Source organism: Pleurodeles waltl, chromosome 2_2, assembly GCF_031143425.1.
Source record: "Pleurodeles waltl isolate 20211129_DDA chromosome 2_2, aPleWal1.hap1.20221129, whole genome shotgun sequence".
Taxonomy (NCBI): Eukaryota; Metazoa; Chordata; class Amphibia; order Caudata; family Salamandridae; genus Pleurodeles; species Pleurodeles waltl.
The window spans coordinates 516314195-516334698 of NC_090439.1; the positions used below are offsets into that span (position 1 = coordinate 516314195).

Consider the following 20504-nt stretch of genomic DNA (forward strand, 5'->3'; position numbering starts at 1 on the left):
AGGATTCTTTCACCACTACACTGATCAAGGGTTCATATTACGTTTTCTCTTAGCAGGTCAGCAGATTTTTACCAATAATGGTAAAGGGACTCAAGAATCCAAAGATCGGAGGGAACTGAGGCTAAAGAAAATGTTTTGTTTTTTCGAAGGCGTTAGTGTAGTTGCTGCACTCTGCAGTTGATCTTTCGTACTGAATGCTGCTAAAGCAATATGTGATTTGCATAACTAATGAGCCCTCAGTCACTTGTCAAATCGTTCTAAACTTTTATTAACAGTATCCATTTTACCCAGTAGGAAAGGTACAAGTTAGTACGAGAAGCATTTTACCATAATTATTTTCATTGTTGTCACTTTATTTCAATCTGTATATATATAAATAAATGTATTCTTCTTCCATCAAACGCTGTATTGTTTGGGGCTCACGCATTTCAACTGTGTCATCTTAGTCATAGCCCATAATTCCATGATACAATATCCAAGCCCTACCGCCTCTAGAAACTATATTCTGCAGTGTAATGAAAACATTTTGCATCTTGTCTAACCTTCAAAGGCGATAGGGCGTACAATAAAGTTTGTTTTTTTAACTTAAAGTGATGAGATTAACCCCTTGAAACATTCAATACACAATTTACCATTAGTGTGCCTAATATCCTCTGAGGTTATCCCCACACCAAGTTGCCCGTTCTACTTATCTGCCCAAGACTAATGGAGGTCAACCCTCCCCTCTTGCCTCCGCTGAAGTAATCATTTTATAGGCAAGACTAATGCTTCTCTAAGGGGGCTCTTCATCAGGAATTCAAGAAAGCTATTAGAGTCACAACACACATCTTCCATGTTTATCTTACTTTAGATATGCGGGACCTGAAGGCACTAGAAGAAACCGGTACAAGGGAGGGAGAACCGTTCTGCAAGTTCTCAAAAGAGAGAAAAGTACTACCCTCAAATAGTTGCATTAATGTAAAAATATTACAGCTTTCCGAACATTCCAAGTAGCTCTCATGTACTTGCCAAGGCAGGTTAGGATTACAGCCCAAATATGTGTCGGTATTGTACAAAGTGATATTCGGTACTATCTTTTTCAAATAGGACCAGATGGAGTGATACACTTGCACAGTTTTAAATCTAGTCCTTTTAAAATATATTGTGTCAATAATACTGATTTGTTGGGCGATATGATCCCCTCAACGTAGATACTCTAGGAATAAGTGCCCTATGAACCATGGCCGTCTGCCAAGCACTGTAGCTAATCTAGACATAAATGCGGCCATGTAGTAAATCCGAAGATAGAGTAGGGAGAAACCCCCACATTCTCAAGGCAGTTGAAGAAGCTGTATCTTAGATCTTGGATTCCGATGACTCCAAATAAATTACTGCCAAGATGCAGCAATCTTGTGAAAAAATGCTTTTGGGAGAGTGAGAATTATACACCTAATAAGATAGAGATATTGAGGTAAAATAATCCTTTTAATAAGATTGCACCACTATAGGAAAGCACCATCTTGCCTGGCATGTTACCCCCAATGTTTACTTGTGTGTCAGTTTGTTTTTGCCTGTCTCACTGGGATCCTGCTAGCCAGGACCCCAGTGCTCATAGTTATGGCCTGAATGTGTTCCCTGTGTGGTGCCTAACTGTGTCACTGAGGCTCTGCTAACCAAAACCTCAGTGCTTATGCTCTCTTTGCTTTTAAAATTGTCACTGCAGGCTAGTGACAATTTTTACCAATTCTGATTGGCACACTGGAACACCCTTGTAATTCCCTAGTGTATGGTACCTAGGTACCCAGGGTATTTGGGTTCCAAGAGATCCCTATAGGCTGCAGCATTTCTTTTGCCACCCATAGGGAGCTCAGACAATTCTTACACAGGACTGCCACTGCAGCCTGAGTGAAATAACGTCCACGTTATTTCACAGCCCTTTTACACTGCACTTAAGTAATTTATAAGTCACCTACATGTCTAACCCTCACTTGGTAAAGGTTGGGTGCAAAGTTACTAAGTGTGAGGGCACCCTGGCACTAGCCAAGGTGCCCCCACATAGTTCAGGGCAATTTCGCCAGACTTTGTGAGTGCGGGGACACCATTACATGCGTGCACTACATATAGGTCAATACCTATATGTAACTTCATAATGGTAACTCCTAATATGGCCATGTAACATGTCTAAGATCACGGAATTGTCCCCCCATGCCAAATCTGGTATTAGGGTGCTAATCCCATGCATCCCCAGGGCTCCAGCATAGACCCCGGGTACTGCCAAACCAGCTCTCTGGGGTTTTCACTGCAGCTACCGCTGCTGCCAACCCACAGACAGGCTTCTGCCCTCCTGGGGTCTGGGCAGCCCAGTCACAGGAAGGCAGAACAAAGGATTTCCTCTGAGAGAGGGTGTTACACCCTCTCCCTATGGAAATAGGTGTTAAGGGCTGGGGAGGAGTAGCCTCCCCCTGCCTCTGGAAATGCTTTGAAGGGCACAGATGGTGCCCTCCTTCCATAAGATAGTCTACACCGGTTCAGGGATCCCCCAGCCCCTGCTCTGGTGCGAAACTGGACAAAGGAAAGGGTAGTGACCACTCCCCTGTCAATCACCACACCAAGGGTGGTGACCAGAGCTCCTCCAGTGCGTCCCAGACCTCTGCCATCTTGAATGCAGAGATGTGAGGACACAATGGAGACCTCTGAGTGGCCAGTGCCAGCAGGTGACGTCAGAGACCCCTTCCTGATAGGTGCTTACCTGATTAGGTGGCCAATCCTCCTCTGAGGGCTATTTAGGGTCTCTCCTGTGGGCTTCTCGTCATATAATGAATGCAAGAGCTCACCAGAGTTCCTCTGCATCTCCCTCTTCGACTTCTGCCAAGGATCGACCGCTGACTGCTCCAGGACACCTGCAAAACTGCAGCAAAGTAGCAAGAAGACTACCAGCTACATTATAGTGCCTAATCCTGCTGGCTTTCTCGACTGTTTCCTGGTAGTGCATGCTCTGGGGGCTGTCTGCCTTCACCCTGCACTGGAAGCCAAGAAGAAATCTCCAGTGGGTCAACGGAATATTCCCCCTGCTAACGCAGGCACCAAACTTCTGCTTCACTGGTCCTCTAGGTCTCCTCTCATTGTGATGAGCAAGGTCCCTGGAACACAGGAGCTGGATCCTAGTGACCCTGATAGTCCAGTGGTCTATCTGTCCAAATTTGGTGGAGGTAAGTCCTTGCCTTCCCACGCCAGACAGTAATCCTGTGTACTGCATGAACTGCAGCTGCAAGGGCTTCTGTGTACTTTTGCAAGGAATACTTCATGCACAGCATAGCCCAGGTCCCCAGCACTCCATCCTGCATTGCTCAACTCGCTGAGTTGACCACCGGCTTTCTGGGACCCTCCTTCGTAGTGTTGAGACAACTGCCATGCTCAATTTTCTTGAACCCGTGTTCAAGTACTGCTTTGGGTGTTGCCTTCTTCTGCGTGGGCTCTCTGTATTGCTGAGTGCCCCCTCTGTCTCCTCCTCCAAGGGGCGACGTCCTGGTCCTTCCTGGGCCTGGGCAGCACCCATTTTCTTCAACTGCAACTTTTGCAACTAGCAAGGCTTGTTTGCAGTCTTTCTGCATGGAACCAACTCTGCATCCTCCAGCACGCCGTGGGACATCTTCTGTGGAAAGGAGAAGTTCCTGGCATCTTCTGTTGTTGCAGAATCTTCCGCTTCTTCCACCCGGAGGCAGCCATTTTGCACCTTCATCCAGGGTTTAGTGGGCTCCTGCCCCCCCTGGACACTTTTGTGTCTCTTGGACTTGGTCTCCTTCCTTTACAGGTTCTCAGGTCCAGGAATCTGTCTTCAGTGCTTTGCAGTCAGTTGTGGTCTTTGCAGAATCTCCTATCACAACATTAGTGTGTTTCTGGGGAAGTAGGGTAACTTTACTGCTACTTTTCAGGGTCTTGGGGTGGGGTATCTATTTTCTAACACTCCCAGCGATCCTCTACACACTACACTGTGCCTGGGGTCCCTAAGTGGCTCACATTCCACTTTCTTATTATATGGTTTGTGTTGCCCTTAGGCCTATTGCATCCTATTGTATTCTACAGTGTTTGCACTACTTTTCTAACTGTTTACTTACCTGATTTTGGTTTGTGTGTATATTTTGTGTATTTTACTTACCACCCAAGGGAGTATATCCTCTGAGATATTTTTTGGTACATTGTCACTAAAATAAACTACCTTTATTTTTAGTAAATCTGAGTATTGTGATTCTTATGATATAGTGCTATGTGATATAAATGGTATAGTAGGAGCTTTGCATGTTTCCTAGTTCAGAATAAGCTGCTCTGCTATAGCTACCTCTATCAGCCTAAGCTGCTAGAACACTACTAATCTACTAATAAGGGATAACTGGACCTGGCACAAGGTGTAAGTACCATCAGGTACCCCCTATAAGCCAGGCCAGCCTCCTACAACCACCCACTTATATTATCTCCAGATGTAACCTGTTCCCCACATTAAAGGTTTCCTTTGGCCTCAAAAAGATTTCACCTTAATTAAGATCACAATTTTCTTCAATTGTTAATGATAGCTGAACCCCGAGATATGTTGCCAACCATACCCAATGCCTGAGTAGTCCTGAACCAGAACAATTACTCAGAACCTGAGTCTCATCAATGTTAAGTTTATACCCAGACACATCCCCAAACTGACCCTCAGTTACATCTATTGCTGACAAGGTGGTATTCAGGGAGGAGGTCAAAATAACCACACTGTCCTCATAGGCTACAACCTTAAGCTCAAGCTGTGGTACACATAGTAGGCAATTATATTCAACCCCTCTTAAGGCTTGAATATAAGGCTCGATGTATAATGTGAATAACTGAGGAGATAAAGGGGCCCTTTGCTGAGTACTTCTTGTAATTGTGATAGGGTGAGAGAGAGAGAGTACTGGAACAAAAGTCCCTGGCCATCAAACCCTTGTAAAATTGCTGTACCCCATTGATAAACCATGGACAAAGCCACAGGTACCCATCACTGCTCGGAGAACAGCCCAGGAGACATAGTCAAATGCCTTTTCTGCATCCAACATTATCATTCTGACAGTGCTACCTTTAGTGTACCCAACCTCTAAAGCAGTAATAAACCCATTGACATAAGCAGTGGTATCTCTACCTGGTATAAATCCATGCTGGTTCTTATCCACCAAGGCTAAAATCATCTAAGCTAACCTGCTGGCGAGGATCTGAGTGTACATTTTTGAATCAACATTGATTAATGAAATTGGTCGAAATGACTGACACATCTTAGGGTCTCTCCCCTTCTTAGGGAAGGTGACAATATTAGTTTCAGACCACAATTTAGATACCTGTCCCAAAGATTCAAATGAATTGGAAAGACCAAATAGAAGAGGGGTGAGAATATGTAAGAATGTTATGGAAAACTCATGATGAATTTGATCAGGGCTGGACGCTTTCCTCCTGTCTAGTTGACTGACTGTGGACTCAACCTCAAGTAGTCTGATTGCTTTCTCCAAGCTAGAATGCTGAGTCCCCATCAGTTCTCGAGGATGATGTCCACTAATACATTGATCAATAGCATCTTAAGAGGGAGAACCATCCTCCAAATGCGCCTGCTTAGAAAACCTCAGGAATTCTTCCTGAATGAGTACTGGATCACCAACAAGTTTCCCCTAGTCATTAAGAACGTTCTGAGTAGCGTTTATGCTGACTCTATCCTTGATCCAGAAGGGTAGTATTTGCACCATCTCATCATTATTTCCAAAAGTTGTTATATGCCTGGCTTGAATCTTCTTAATTGACTGGTCCTAAAGTCTCTCCGTAAGAGCGGCCTGACTGATAGTGAGTTGATCGATGATTGACAGAAACCTCCCCATCCTGATTGATTACACTCTATTCCAAATGAGATTCAAAATGACTGAGGGAAGAGCACATGTATGCATGTGCCTTATCTTGCTCTTTTCTATGCTATGAGGATTATTTCTCAGTATACCCTTTACATCAGACTTTAAGTGTTTTCCAGGTGACCACAGTGGAGATAGAGCCAACCTTAAACACCAAATCCCCCCTTAGTTCTGTAATCATAAAATGGATATATTCATCATCAAGCAGGAGCCATCTATCAAAGGTCCAGGACCGAGACTGTCAAGACTGAGAAGATTATTCCACTGTAAAAAACAAAGACTGAATTATAATAAGAAATTGCTCTTGGATTCAACTGAAAATGACGGTGGGGTAGTATAAAATGACTAACAAGGAACATGTTGATCTGTGAACATGAATAATGAGGGGCAGAGTAGTAAGTAAACCCAGACTCCCAGAGGTGTCTTGTTCACCGGACCAACTAGTGCATAGGAACTCATTAGCTGCCACAAAGCATCTCTAAGGTGTCCCTTCGCCTTAGGAACTGTATTCGAATACCCACGACGTGAGGAGTCAAGACATGGAAGTACGACATCCCATCTTCTGAGTTTTTCAGGGAGTCCTCCAATCATGTCTTTTAGGGTCTGGTTAAACCTTTCAACCAACCCATTTGTTTGCCCACACCTACTCCTTATTTTACGCCAATCACCCATACCACCATCATACCCTGCCTCCACACCATCCAGAAAAAGCCCTCCTCACCATACCCCGACGGCATCCCGACCTATCCCAAACCAAAGTCCCATTTAAGGACCTTCCCTACCCCACCCACTGTGACACGGAAAAATAGGCACCCTAGCAAGCTACTGTGAGAGGTAGAGCCCCCCTCCCCCGAAAGGGTCCCATCCAAGATGCAAAAAAACACAAGAAAGAAAACAGAACAGTAGGAGAACTCTCAGTGTTTGAGCCCCCCTTCCCATAACCCCACACAAAACAAGACAGCATGGGCATGAAGACATCACAATACATTACAAAACATTGCATGATTAATGATTGAATTACATCAGGAAAAGAGGACATAATCAATTGACAAAAGCACAGCTGATTAAACTACCAGTAACAACTTACTACTGTGTCTGCCATTGTTGCAAGAGAACAGTATCTTTTATGGTATCGAACCAAAAATGCATTTGACCCTTGTATTTAACCCTCAGGGTAGCAGGTTCCATTAACAATACTGATTCCCCAAGTTCTTGGAGAGCAGGAATATGTTCTTCAAGTCACCATTGCCGGACCCCATCTTATGGCAAAAATCAGAGTGAACAAAAAACTTGACCCCACAGACTTTGATTGGTAACCTAGGCTGGGTTGCCTGGAAGATTTCTTGGAGCAACAGGAAGTTCTCCAAGTAGATCAAAATGGCCCGTGGATAGCGGGTCATCAGGCCCTCCTTAGGTGGATGAAAAGGAAAGTGGTGGGCCCTCTGAATCCTGTTATTCATGTTCCAATCATTTAATGTGGGAAAGTCCTCCCTCAGGGATTGTGTCGCTCAGTTCCTTCAGGGATACAACGCACCTCAAGATTGGTCTGATGGGACTGATTTTCCAAATCTTTCAACCTTAATGACAGAGTGACCAATTAAGTTTTGAGCTGCCCAGAGTCCATCCTGGCCTCTGCCACTGCTGCTTCCAAAGCCGCTTGAGTTGATTCCACTTTACTGAGACGTGTGAAGAAACTCCATGTTCGTTGAAAGTTTTCTCAAGATAAATTGTACCTTAAGATGCAAGGGTTTCAGGGTAAGAGAGTCCTTGCAATACTCTTCACCATGTGTTGCAGTTGGAGGTTGTAGATTGCTGAAAAAGTGGGGGAACCAGGTTCACTCACAGCTGCAGTAGGTACCCTGGAAGAATCTGCTGCCTCTCCACCAACAGCTGGTATTTACCTGGGAACCCCCCTGCAAAGCTGGGGGGCCAACCGACTCCAGAGGTAAGGGAGATGTATTTGTAGAAGTAAGCTCTATACTATCCGGGTTTAAAGAAGTTCTTCCTCAGACATCTGACACTGGTATAGGATCAAATGTCCCCTGGGTGAAGGATAGCTTTACCAGGTCCTTGGTATGGGTAGTTGTAATAGGACCAGATCTCCCCCTCACCCAACGGACGTTCATTCCAAAGGCTCCCTTCATTATCTTTAACAGTCAGCCACCTTGTGAGACTGGTAATCGGGTCAGCAGGCTCATGCTCCTCCAACTCAAAATTAGAAAGGCTCCCCATATCTGACAATGGAAAGAAAGACTCCAGAGGCTCCTGTAAAGCAGAAGCCTGAGGCAGTCCTTGCTGCACAGCCTAAATGTTGACCGTTAGGTATGATCCTAGATTTACTATGTTTCCTTTGAATTCTATGCCACCTTCTATCTCATCTCCCCACTCCAGAAGGAGATTTCAAATATGTTTTAAGGACAGTGTGCTGTGCTTCAATCCAAAGGATAAAAAGATCACATTGATAGGGTTTTTTATCCATTAATCGAAGCAAAAAGCAAGGCTTTTTCCCTGGGACTTGTTGGACCTCCTATCAAAATAACCAATGACAAATCTTGGAAGTACCCAAACATAGTAGCACTCAGTTTTTCACGTCTTTCACTGGCTTTTTTATTATTAGATTTTTGCACAGCAAGAGAATCTCTGGAGAGTGTTAGATGAAATGGGGGTCACTGGCATTCATATTAACCTGATGGCTAGGTTACATGATAAAAACTATGCGCAGGTCCACTCAGGAGCAGGGGGGGAACTAACCAACTGCATTCCTATTTCCCGTGGAGTACTGAAGCGGTTTGTCCTCGTGCCCACATTGTTCATGCTGTACATCAATGGTGTGGTGGAAAACTTGTAGCCTGAATGAATAATTCTCCAGTTTTTAATGGCAAAAAGGTCCCCATGCTCGTTTTTGAAGGTGATTCATGTCTTATCTCAAAGACCCTATGGGTCCCCCAAACTTGATCAATAAGTTTGTGAAATACTGCGCAACCAGGGATTTAGCTCTGAATGCGAATAAGGTGAAATACATGATATTAGGGGATAGAATAGTTAAACAATGTTATGTTATGTTATTAACATTTGTTATAGTGCACAACCCCCCCTCCGCCAGATGGGTACCTCAGCGCCAGGTTGCAGTCCAGAGAGAAAAAAAATAAAAAAAACAATAGAAAAAGTAGCTAAAAAAGCAAGTTTTGAGTAGCTTTTTAAAATGCAACAGATCTGGGCTGGAAAGAATATACAGGGGGAGTTTGTTCCAGAGGTATAGGCAGAGGTAAGAAAGGCAAGGCCTCCAAATTTAAATGTACGGGCCCTCCGGGGACAGAGCAAGAGCTGTGTATTAGATCTCAGATTTCTAACTGGGCAATAGAGAACAAGCTATTGTCAGAAATAGGCAAGGCCTACCTCAGAATACGACTTGAATACGAGGCATAAAAGTTTAAAGATGCCCTGTTTTTTCAAGGGAAGCCAGTGTAGAGACCTTAGAGTGGGTTCAAATGGGTTACAGGGAGGGGGTTGCAGACCAGTTGGGCTGCAGTGTTCTGCCCAACCTGCAGTTTGGATAAACAGTTAAAAATTGGGCTGTACAGGTGCCACCGAAACTCCCAAAAGGATTTTTAGCTTTGTTTATCTGGGAGTTAAACTGACGGATAAATTTAATTTGGAACCCCAACTCAATTAATGTTCCCTGATAATAGAGCACAACTCCAAAGCCATTCTTTGTGTACACTGGCGCACTCACTCTCATGTAATCTCCCCTGCTCTTGAGTCTTACTGCTCCGAGTCTCCAGGCGCAGCCCTTTTTGGCACCGCAGTTTGGGTTTACGCTGATGCCCAGTAGCTGGCCGCACCTGAGAATACATTTATAAGATCACTCGTATCTGTTCTGGTCAGCACACCCCTTGTACATATTTTCTATGATTTTGGTCTTTAACAAACTTCACATCTGGTGCAATTGAAGACACTTACCTATTTGATCCACATTTGGGCTGCTCCAGATTTAAAAGAGTTCAGCTATTCCCTAGCAGACTTGATGAAAGTGAGCAATTCTGCAAATGTTCCCTGGCTCTTGGGCCTATGTCTACGACCTTCAAGCTACGAGAGGGACAGCTGGATAGTTAACCAGATTGTTCTTTTAACTCAAGTGAAATCCTTACTTTGAGTTCCTCTTGGACACAATGTAGATTTTCCAAGTAGTTTATGATGGAAAGTCTTAATTTTATTAAAGACACGGAGGCGAGTATTATGCTTTCTTTTCCTGCTTTATTTTAAATAGCAGCCAAGAGGAAAAGCACCAATCCCAGAGGATTGCAAACAAGCAACCAATGGGATAACGAAACTAAGAACGTTGACCAATCAATGCAGTGCATCACATAAGGTATACCTATCCTGACTGCAGGCAGCCCTCTTTTCGGTTGCGAGACAGTCAAGAAACAGATTTAAACAAAGGTACTATACAACAAATCAAACATATTGCTAGAATTAGAGCAAAAAAGTCTTGAATTCTGTCCAAATTAGGAGTGTACAGGTCCGAGGTTAGTGAAAGACGTGGTGAACAAGATCCTCGTGAAGGAAAGGCATCCGCTGACTTAAGTTGAGGAGGATGTTGAAGTGTTGGTATTGGCTAGAAAGGGAGGGAGATAACAAGATTAATACAATAAGTGGTGGGATAATACTCGCCTCCGTGTCTTTAATAAAATTAAGACTTTCCATCATAAACTACTTGGAAAATCTACATTTTATGACAAGACCGGAGGCTCCTATTATGCTTGTTTAAAGCATGTCAATTACAATAGAAGTTGCTGAATTAACAGGTTTACAATAAAATGTACGAAAGGTAGAATCATTAGACCAATCTGCCGATCTTAGAATATCCTCCAATCTTGAACCAGCCCAAAAGGCTTTTGATGCATTGGCACCTCTAGCAGAATGGGCGCCAAATTTTGAAGTATCAATGCCCGCTAGAGACATTACCCATTTGACCCAACGAGCCAAGGTAGGAGAAGAGACCGGTTTATAAGGTTTCCTAAAGGAGATTAACAGTTGGGAAGCAGAAGATGTTCTAAGATCGGCCGTTTTTTGTTCATAAACCTTTAAACAGTTTCCTACGCAGGGTTTTGGTTGATTTGGAAAAAAGGGATAAAACACAGAGGTAATATTGGTTTTGGTACGACGGGACACATTGAACAGAATACCAGACGGAGTGAATTGACGAGCCGAGATATCTAAGGCTCTTACATCTGACAAACGTTTTATAGAGACAAGACACAGCAACATTGTTAATTTGGCTGAAAGCATTTCAGAGATAAGGAGTCATTATCTTGCCAAGAGATAAACATTTGAAGGACTAGGTTGACGTCCCATATGGTGGAGTATTTGGGAATTGGTGGATTGGAAAATGTCACTCCTTTTAATAGACGACAAATCATAGGATGTTCTTCTACTGATTTCCCGTTTATAAGAGGAAGATGTAGCGACAATGCTGATCTATATAGATTAATAGTTCTGTAAGATTTGCCTGCGCTAGCCTAAGAGGCAAGGAAATTAGCTATTAAGGTTAGATCTGTTGAAAAGGGATCGCATGATTTTCCCAGACACCAGCTAGACCAGATAGACCAAGCTGACTTGTATGCTTTGGAAGTGCCTGGAGCCCAGGAGCTGTTGATATAAGCTGAAGCTTCGAGTGAAATTCCTGGATAAGACGATGAAGACCTGAGATTTTCCAAGCGGATAGAAACAGGGTTTTGTTGACAATGAGATCGTGGGGAAGACCTTGAGGATTGAGAAGTAGTGAGGGAAAGGAGGGTAGCAGGACGGGAAAGTCGACGGCTAACTCCAGGAGAGTGGGAAACCATACTTGAGCTTGCCAGAACGGGACTATTAAGACTATAGTGGCTTTTTGTCGTCGGAGATGATTGAGGACTCTGTTTATCATTATGAACGGAGGGAATGCATAGTGCGTTGCAGGATGCCACTGTTGGAGAAAGGCATCGGTCGCTAACGCAAGAGGGTCTGGTCTCCAGCTGAAGAAACGAGGTAGTTGAGTGTTCAGACGGGATGCAAACAGGACTGTGTGGAAGGGACCCCATTTGTGATGGATAGAGTTGAAAACTGAAGAGTGAAGTTTCCAGTCGCTGTAATCTGAAAGGTGACGAGAAAACCAATCTGATACTGAGTTGAGAGAACCTCGTAAGTATTCTGCTTGAACTGAAATTTTTTCTGTGAAGGCAGAAATCCCAAAAGCTTTTTGCTAGTTCTGCTAGTGGTTTGGATTTAGTACCGCCAAGGTGATTTATATATCTTACCGCTGTAAGATTGTCCATACGAAGAAGTACGGAACAAGAAACTTTGTTTTTGGTGAAAGTCCTTATTGCAAAGGATCCTGCAAGCATCTCTAAATAATTGATGTGCAATGAAGACTCCTGTCGAGACCATGTGCCTCCAGTCGATACGTGACCACACCTTGCGCCCCAACCTGTTAGGCTTGCATCGGATTCTAACACAAGATCTGGGACTGAGGCAAAGATGGTCCTGCCGTTCCAGGCTTCGAGGTGATCCAGCCACCATTGGAGTTCTGTACGGGATTCGAGATCGAGGGGGATGAAATCTGAATAAGCAAGACCCTTGCGAAGATGACGAATTTTTAAACTCTGAAGAGCCCGATAGTGAAGAGGACCTGGAAAGATTGCTTGAATTGAAGAAGAAAGAAGACCTACAATTCTTGCAAGAGACCTGAGGGAGAGAGAAGTCTGCTGTAAAGATAGGGTTATCTCGGATTTGATGTGTTTTATTTTTGAGATCGGGAGTTGAAGGAGACCTTGAGGGGAATTGATCAGGAATCCTAAGAATTCCATCTCCTGTGAAGGGGTAAAAATTGACTTCTGCTGATTTACTAGAAAGCCTAGGTCTGAAAGAAGAGAGATGGTGTAAGCGAGTTGGGACTTCAGAATAGAAATGTCTTGATGCATTAGAAGAATATCGTCTAAGTATATTATTAATCTGAAACCTTGAGATCGAAGAAGAGCTACTATAGGTTTCATTAGCTTGGTGAAACACCAAGGTGCTGAAGAGAGACCGAAGGGAAGACAAGTAAATTGATAGGTATTGAGATTCCATTGAAATTGAAGAAACTTTCTGTGAGAGTAGTGAACTGGAACTGTTAGGTACGCGTCTTGGCGATCTAGACGGACCATCCAGTCGTTGAGCAGTAGGGAATCTCGTAGATGGAGAATGGTTTCCATCTTGAAGTGTCTGTATACAACAAAGTGATTGAGTTGCCTGAGATTGATGAAAGGTCTGATTTTCTTGTTTTTTCTTATTACTAAAAACAGTGGGCTTATGAAGGCTGAAGGAAGGGGAAATGCCGGTTGAATAGCCTGTTTTTGAAGGAGCTCTTGTATTTCTGCAGAGATTAAGTATGACATTTCTTTTGAAAATTTGAGAGGGAGCAGTGGGAAGTTTTGATAGGGAATCTCGTAAAATTCTATTAAATAACCTTTGATTGTGTTGAGTACCCAGGGATCTGAGGTAATCTCTATCCGTTTGTGGAGAAAAATTTTAGACGACCCCCTACAGAAGGATGGCCAGAAGGAAGGTTTACCTGAATTGTTGTAGGATCTGCGTTGGCTCCTCCCTCTGTATCCTCTGGAGTGCTGGGGATAGAACTGGGGACGAAAGTCTTGTTGCTGTTGTTGCTGGTAAGCAAATGATGCTCTGAAGCCTTGGTTTCTGGAAGGGCGGTCGGTGGAGCGGCTTCTGCCTCTACCGGCCCTGACAAAAACCAGAGAATTAAAAACCTTTTTAAGTGATTGTTGGGCTTTGTTAATTGAAGCAAAAGTGGTAACATATTTACTTAGTTCCTTGATGAAATTGTCCCCGAACAGTAAGCCATCGGCTTTAGCTCCTGGATCTTTAGGCGCCAAATTTGCAAGTTTAGGGTCCAGTTTAAGCAGAAGACCTTTACGGCGTTCATGCGTCATGGCTGAGTTGGCATTACCCAACAAGCAAAAAGCTCTCTGAATCCAGAGAGAGAGTTCTTCTGGGTCAATAGACTCATCATTGGTTCTAGCTGATTCAGCTAAATCAAAAATGCGGGATAACGGTCCGACCAGATCCAGTACTTTATCTTGACATAGAGCCCATGCTCTGTCCACCCCTTTGCGTGGGTCTTTGCCAAAGTTGGAGAAGAATGTTAGGAGGGACGGGTCTAAGGCAGGGGTATCGGTAATGTGTAACGGGAGAGAAGGTCTGGGACATTCAGCTCGTAGTCTTGAACGAACTTGTTTGTCTAGAGGAAGTCGCAATTTAGCTTAAAATATATTTTGCTACATGATTGGAGGGAACCCATTCTGTAGAATTAGGATGGTGGATTAGCCCAGGGTCAAACATGAGGTTGCCGTCAGAATCTAAGAGGGGGCATGGGATTGGCTAGATGAAGTTAATTTTGATTTTTTAGGGAGAGGTCCGATCCAAAAATTTGAGTAGTTATCGTCCTCAATGTCTGACGAGGAGACATTAGAGTCAGCATCGTCGTCGATATCTTTAATATCCTCAATCACAATTTTTTGGGTCTTGGGGACATTTTTTGACTTACTTTTACATTTTTTACCCAAATTTTTATTCCCCTCCGAACTGGGAGGCCTTTGAGGGACTTTGTCCTCTATCCCGTGTGAGTTTGACTCACCAACCATAAGCGCAGACGAGTCGTTAGACTGACTTTGAGAAGCCTCCGGGGCTTTGCGCTTTCTGCTTTCCCCCGCAGAATGGGCCTTTTGTGATTGGGATAAACATGAGGACATAGTGCACTGAATTTGTTTGGAAATTTTATCCATAGAAGCAGAAACTGCTTTTTTAACAGAGGATTGAATGAAGTTATTTAAATTATAGGAGAAATCTTCTTCAGAATCTTCATTAGATTTGAAATAATCTGAGAAATCCATAGCTATGGAGAGTGAGAGAAAAAAGGTATTTAAAACGGTATTTAAAAGGATTAAATGTAAATAACAAGCTTAAAGATTAATGGAGTGTGACTCACCAAGAGAAAATCAGGGAAATCCTTGAAAAGAATAAATGCCGGTTCTTAGTGAACAGCCTAAGCTGTAATTGTTCTATAAACAGGGTAACTGAAAAAATCAATAAAGCTTTCAAGCTTTAACTTGTGGCTGAATAATGTTTCAACACGAGTCTAATTGAAAGTCAAGTAAAGCGGAGCAAAAAGAGGAAGTGAAACCAGCTGAAAAAATCAATAAAAGCTTTCAAAGCTTTTATCCGATGGCTCTCCGGAATGAAAGGAATGTAGTCCTCCTGAAGCCTGCTGCCAAATGGAGGTCGTGTCATTCAAGATAGAACGTTCACCGGGACAGAGCACTTTGCGTTTAACAGCGCTAAACAATTCAACAGAACAGATACACGCTGGACACAATACAATAAATAGAATAATACGCTTATAAATAGAGATGGAAAATAATATATATATAAGGTAAAGACAAATATTATGAGGAGCAATGAAAGATATACTTATCTTGACTGCGAGCAGCAAGAAAAGAGGGCTGCCTGCAGTCAGGATAGGTATACCTTATGTGATGCACTGCATTGATTGGTCAACGTTCTTAGTTTCGTTATCCCATTGGTTGCTTGTTTGCAATCCTCTGGGATTGGTGCTTTTCCTCTTGGCTGCTATTTAAAATAAAGCAGGAAAAGAAAGCATAATAGGAGCCTCCGGTCTTGTCATAAAATTACTCCACCTTTAGCTAAAACAGTATGCGTGTGGTTTCGTTTGGGTAGCTTACACCTTAAGGCATTCAGTTTCAAATGGCAGATTGGCTGGATTTCTGATATTTGCCCAGCTTGTGCTATGGCCCCGGAGACTAAGGAACATATTTTGTTCTTTTTCACTGAGTATTGCAGACTCTGCCACGAATGGATACACCAGGTGTGTCTGAATTTGGGGACAACTTGCTATCTAGTTGCCCAGGGAATTGTGAAAACTGACACCTTATGCCCAATAGTATTTGCGGTTAGCCTCTTCTTGTTTAGTGTCTTGTTTAAGCACACAACGTTTCTGACTTAACCTTATGTAAAAGACGGTAGCCACTGCAGTATCGTTCTGTGGGCGACCCAGCCTTTGCAGTCATTCTGCCCCTTTTTTGGAATCATTTTACTACTTGGCCTAATTACAGGAGGAGTTTTGCTGTTCTGCTATTTTTGCCACCTATAGAAAGTTCAGAAATAATTTGAAATGCTTGGCTTTATAGCACTCTTTGATATCTGCTTTTTACCAAACTGATGTGTTAGAGAAAGGGCTAAAAAGAGTTCAGGCACTAGGCACTTTTTAAATTTAGGGTAAGTCAAAGGGCGGTGAGGTACCCACTGTATAAGTATAGTTATTCTTCTCCGAGTCCTTATATTATATACGAGATTTTAATATATCCAATATGAATTAAACTTCGGATTAGTCCCCTATTATGATGTATCTCCTTGGACATAATTCTAGAGCACCTTTCTTTGTCCTTTTTTGACAATTATAAACACAACACCTTTGTTTTTTCCCCCTTATATTATCTCAATCCATTTTTCCTGAGTTATGACTGCATTGACTATATCATAATGTTTCAATATCATGGGATATTCTGTTAATATGTAAATATTACTCAGACACAATTTTTTCCTTTTCGAGTGGCTACTTTCTGATTACAAATGTCTACTCAACCTATTCTTATAGACATGAGGTGTTATATATAAATACTTATGTTTTCAGGCTAACAGCTGATCTAATGCCTACATGACCGCTTGTTAAATGACCTTTTGAACATTGCTCACTACAAATGGTATGTTCTTTTGCGTTCCCTTTGTACAGTCACAACCTTCATTTTATATCACACCTTTCTTTTTACTACATCACTATAGCATTTTCTTTTGCTTGCATGCCTTCTACTACAATTTAGCTAACTCAGGTTACCTTCTCACATGGTTGCTTGTTTTTCTTCATGTATCCCTAAGGATACTGGCAATAATTTGTTGCTCCTATCATATATATTAATTTTTTTAAATATCTTCATCGCTCACTTTTATCATTTCCCGTACCACCCGACACAGGCCTATCCCTGACCTTTCTTTTGGTTGCTGACAAATTATCTTTTGGGACAGCATGACTCTACTTTCTTGACCCCACATTCCTATTCCTCAATTTCCTTGTACAATTTTTGGCTTCCCGGTATCCGTTTTAACACATCTATACCTGACTTTATTATACTATCTAGTCTTACGTCATTTATTCTTTCTTCCCAGCCTTGAGAAAGCCCTGGCCTACACGCCTTTGGGGCGAAACACGTGTTGGCTGGCCTAATCCACATTCCTTTGGACTTATGAGTGTCTACACCTCTGCTATGCTTTTTTGCCTCTCCTAATTAATAAATTGGATTTGGAGCAACACTGACTCTGATGTAAGCCTTGTTTGATGTAAACCAATTGTCCTTAGAGAAAAAGGACTCAGAGAAGAATAACTATACTTATACAGTGGGTACCTCACCGCCCTTTGACTTACGTTTTTCTCATGGAGGACTAGGGTCCATTGTCCTCTGGTGAAGTCCCTACGCAATTAAATGGGCATTCATACACAGGGAGTTTTGTGGTTTTTTGGACCCCTTTCTGTGTTTCGAGACTTTTTAAATTTAGGACTCTCAGATCTCTTGCCTTTGCATTGTTCATTTAACCTGGATTACTAGAGCTCCGTCAAACCTCGGATACGTTGTACCTTATGAACTTTGCATTTGTATGTTATTTTATATTGTCAATCAACTGAGAAAGGTTTGATCTTGCACTTATGTTTTATGTATGATGTGGTGCAGTAACGTAATCTGGCATCTGAAAGTTATTTGATTCCAGAAATTTCACAATATAAAAAATGTATTAACAACTACATTTTTTTAATAATGTGCATGTATGTACATGGCTGATTTCATCATGTTTATTATGTCTTTTTTGGATGTTTTTTATTGTGTGCTTTGATGGTAATGGTAACCGCGTAAAGTATTTTATGATGATGCAGATGAGGACCGTGCACTTACCACTGCTACCTAGTACTAACATGCTCACTAGCCTATACCTGATTGGCACATTTAATTTAGTTGATAGTATATGGTGCTACATGTACCCATGGCCTGTAAATTAAATACTACTAATGGGCCTACAGTACTTATTATGCAACCCCTAAAGTATCGCTTTAATACATGTCTCAGGCCTGCCATTGCAGCCTGTAGTGCAGTTTTAATTTGTAATTCGACCTGGCTAAAAAAGTATTTTGCCAGGCATAAACTTTTCTGCTTAATACATCTAAGTCACCCATATAATAGATCTACAAGCTCATAGGGCAGGTGCAGTGTTTTTAAAAAGTAGGAAATGTGGGTTTAAGTTTTACATGTCCTGGTAGTGAAAAGTGCCTACATTCATTTTTCACTATGGTAAGGCCAATCTTACCATAGGATAACATTGGGTTACCATTTTACATTTATTAAGTGCCATACTTTGATTGGGAGCTCTTCTATTGTGGTTTGTGTATTTCTGCCGGGCAGTGAAACAGAGCGGACTGGATGTAGCAAGGATGGGCCATCCTGCCAGGATGGATGAGGCGGGGCTATTCCCTGTCCCTCACCCCTCTTACTCTTCAAAGGGCTGTCTCTAGCACACACACAAAGGAAAGTGGCATCAGTCTTTTGTCACCCACAACTCTTGGAGCCTTAGCAGGGGGAAGGGGAACATTTTCAGAACCAACTGTAGGGATAGCCCAGGATGCCCCCCACTTCAAATGCTGGTCCTTAGCATAGAGATTAGACCTTTATAATATCTCTTCAGTACACTCCAAGATATGGGTAAGAGTTCAGAAGGACTGCGTTGGACCCACAGAGGATTGCTGTGCTGCTACCAGAGGACTGCCCTGCTGCTTCAGTGCCTGCCTTGCTGCTTGAAGGACAACTGGACCATCTTCTTCAACCCTGGATCACCAGAAGTTACTTGAGCTCAAGGGCTAGTTGGTTGGCCTACTCTGTGATCTACAGGGACAGAGTAAGTTCCTGGGGCTTTGAACCCTGCACCTAGCCTCTGCTGGACTAAGCACTAATTCCCCAAGTGGTGCCCACAAATCCCTTGGCTCTTGGATGTGGTGTTGGTGGTACTCCTTCAAGAACCTAGGAGAAAATGAGGCTTTAAAAGCGACAGAAGACTAACAGCCGATCTTCCTAAGGGGCAGTGCTGGTTGGCCTGACTTCATGCCAGCTCCCTCTACATTCTTCTCCACAGCAACAAATTCTGTTTAGTAGCACCTCTCATAGAAAGTATTCAGCCTTATGGAGTCCTCATCGGTTATAGTCTGCAGCTTCCAAAAAAGTGATTAAGTCTGAAGGTAGAAATCTTCACTGCAACTTCATCCTTTGGCTCCCCTATGATGAGGCCTCTTCCTCTGACTCTGCTGGCTCTCTTTCCCCACTGAACTTTTACCTTCTCAGGAACGTTTCTTCAAATTTTCTACTAAGTCTGAAGGCAAGGGGAGATCGTGCCCGATCCACCTCGGTAGCCAGTGTATGGTCCATCGCAGTTGTTTTAACTTTTGACTTTGTACCAGTCTCACACGGCCAGTTACCTACAGTTGGTGCTTTGATCTTTTAGGCGCTAATTTGCACTACAAACTTTGACAATTCATAACTCCGATTCTAGTGATTGGATTTCATTTCTATCACCTTATTCATTCATTTTTTTTTAATTGCTTTAGATTTTTCTCGTGTTGTGTTTTCACATTATTACTGGTTGTGTGCTACAGAAATACTTTATACATTGCCTCCAAGTTAAGCCTGACTGGTTTTGTGCAAAGCTACTAGAGGCTCACCTTGACAAGGATTGTCATTGTAGCTTGAGTAGGGTTTTCAGCCTCATCAACTAATAACCCAATTTCTTACAACACCCTTTTAATAACTGAGCTCCATGATATTCCTTAAGACTACAAAGACAGATTAGGCTAATCACTGGAACACTAGCAAATGAAGAAAAAACATGAGATCGCAAGCAAGGTTTTATTTCAAACCCCTGAAAAAATATACAAAATATAAAAAATGTAAAACAGTATACTGGAAAACCAAAATAGACACTACTAGACTACCACCATTGGAAAAAATAAAAATTAAACTCGTACCACCTTCAACCTCCTCACTTCTCCTCTGAATCCTAAGCACATTCACCTGGTGACACTACCGAGTCAGACTTATTTGGCGCCATTTGACAAATCTTCATGAAATTCTCCACAGAACAGATTAAGCCAACTTGACTCCTTCCAAGAAAGTTTTGGGGTGATCTGTCAAGTGGGGGCCAAGAAAAAGAGGGATGGAGGGTCCCTAATCATATTTTCCGTATGAAAAAACATAAAGAAGGGGGAGGGGAGGATACCCTGAACCTCCCTAAGCCTGCTGGGAAAGTTCCAAAGGGACCACATGGGACCAAAAATGTTTTTTTTTCAAAGTACAGCAGTACTGGTGTAGCACCACAGTAAACATTTTTAAATAAAAGAACTGGCCTTTTGGAATTCATAGGATTGGAATTCATAGTCATAGCATTTAGAATCTGCCTGTCACAATAGTGACTGTGAGTTCC

The 20504-nt window shown here is 42.6% G+C and overlaps 1 long non-coding RNA gene across 1 annotated transcript; it reads right to left on the minus strand.

The window, feature by feature from the left end:
• Positions 1-10113: 10113 nt before the first annotated feature.
• On the minus strand, positions 10114-15006 carry LOC138282454 (uncharacterized). Its single transcript, XR_011200952.1, has 2 exons — positions 13471-15006; positions 10114-10494 (listed from the first exon to the last, which is right to left on the minus strand). It is a non-coding gene; the product is annotated as an uncharacterized lncRNA (long non-coding RNA).
• Between the last annotated feature and the right edge of the window lie 5498 nt (positions 15007-20504).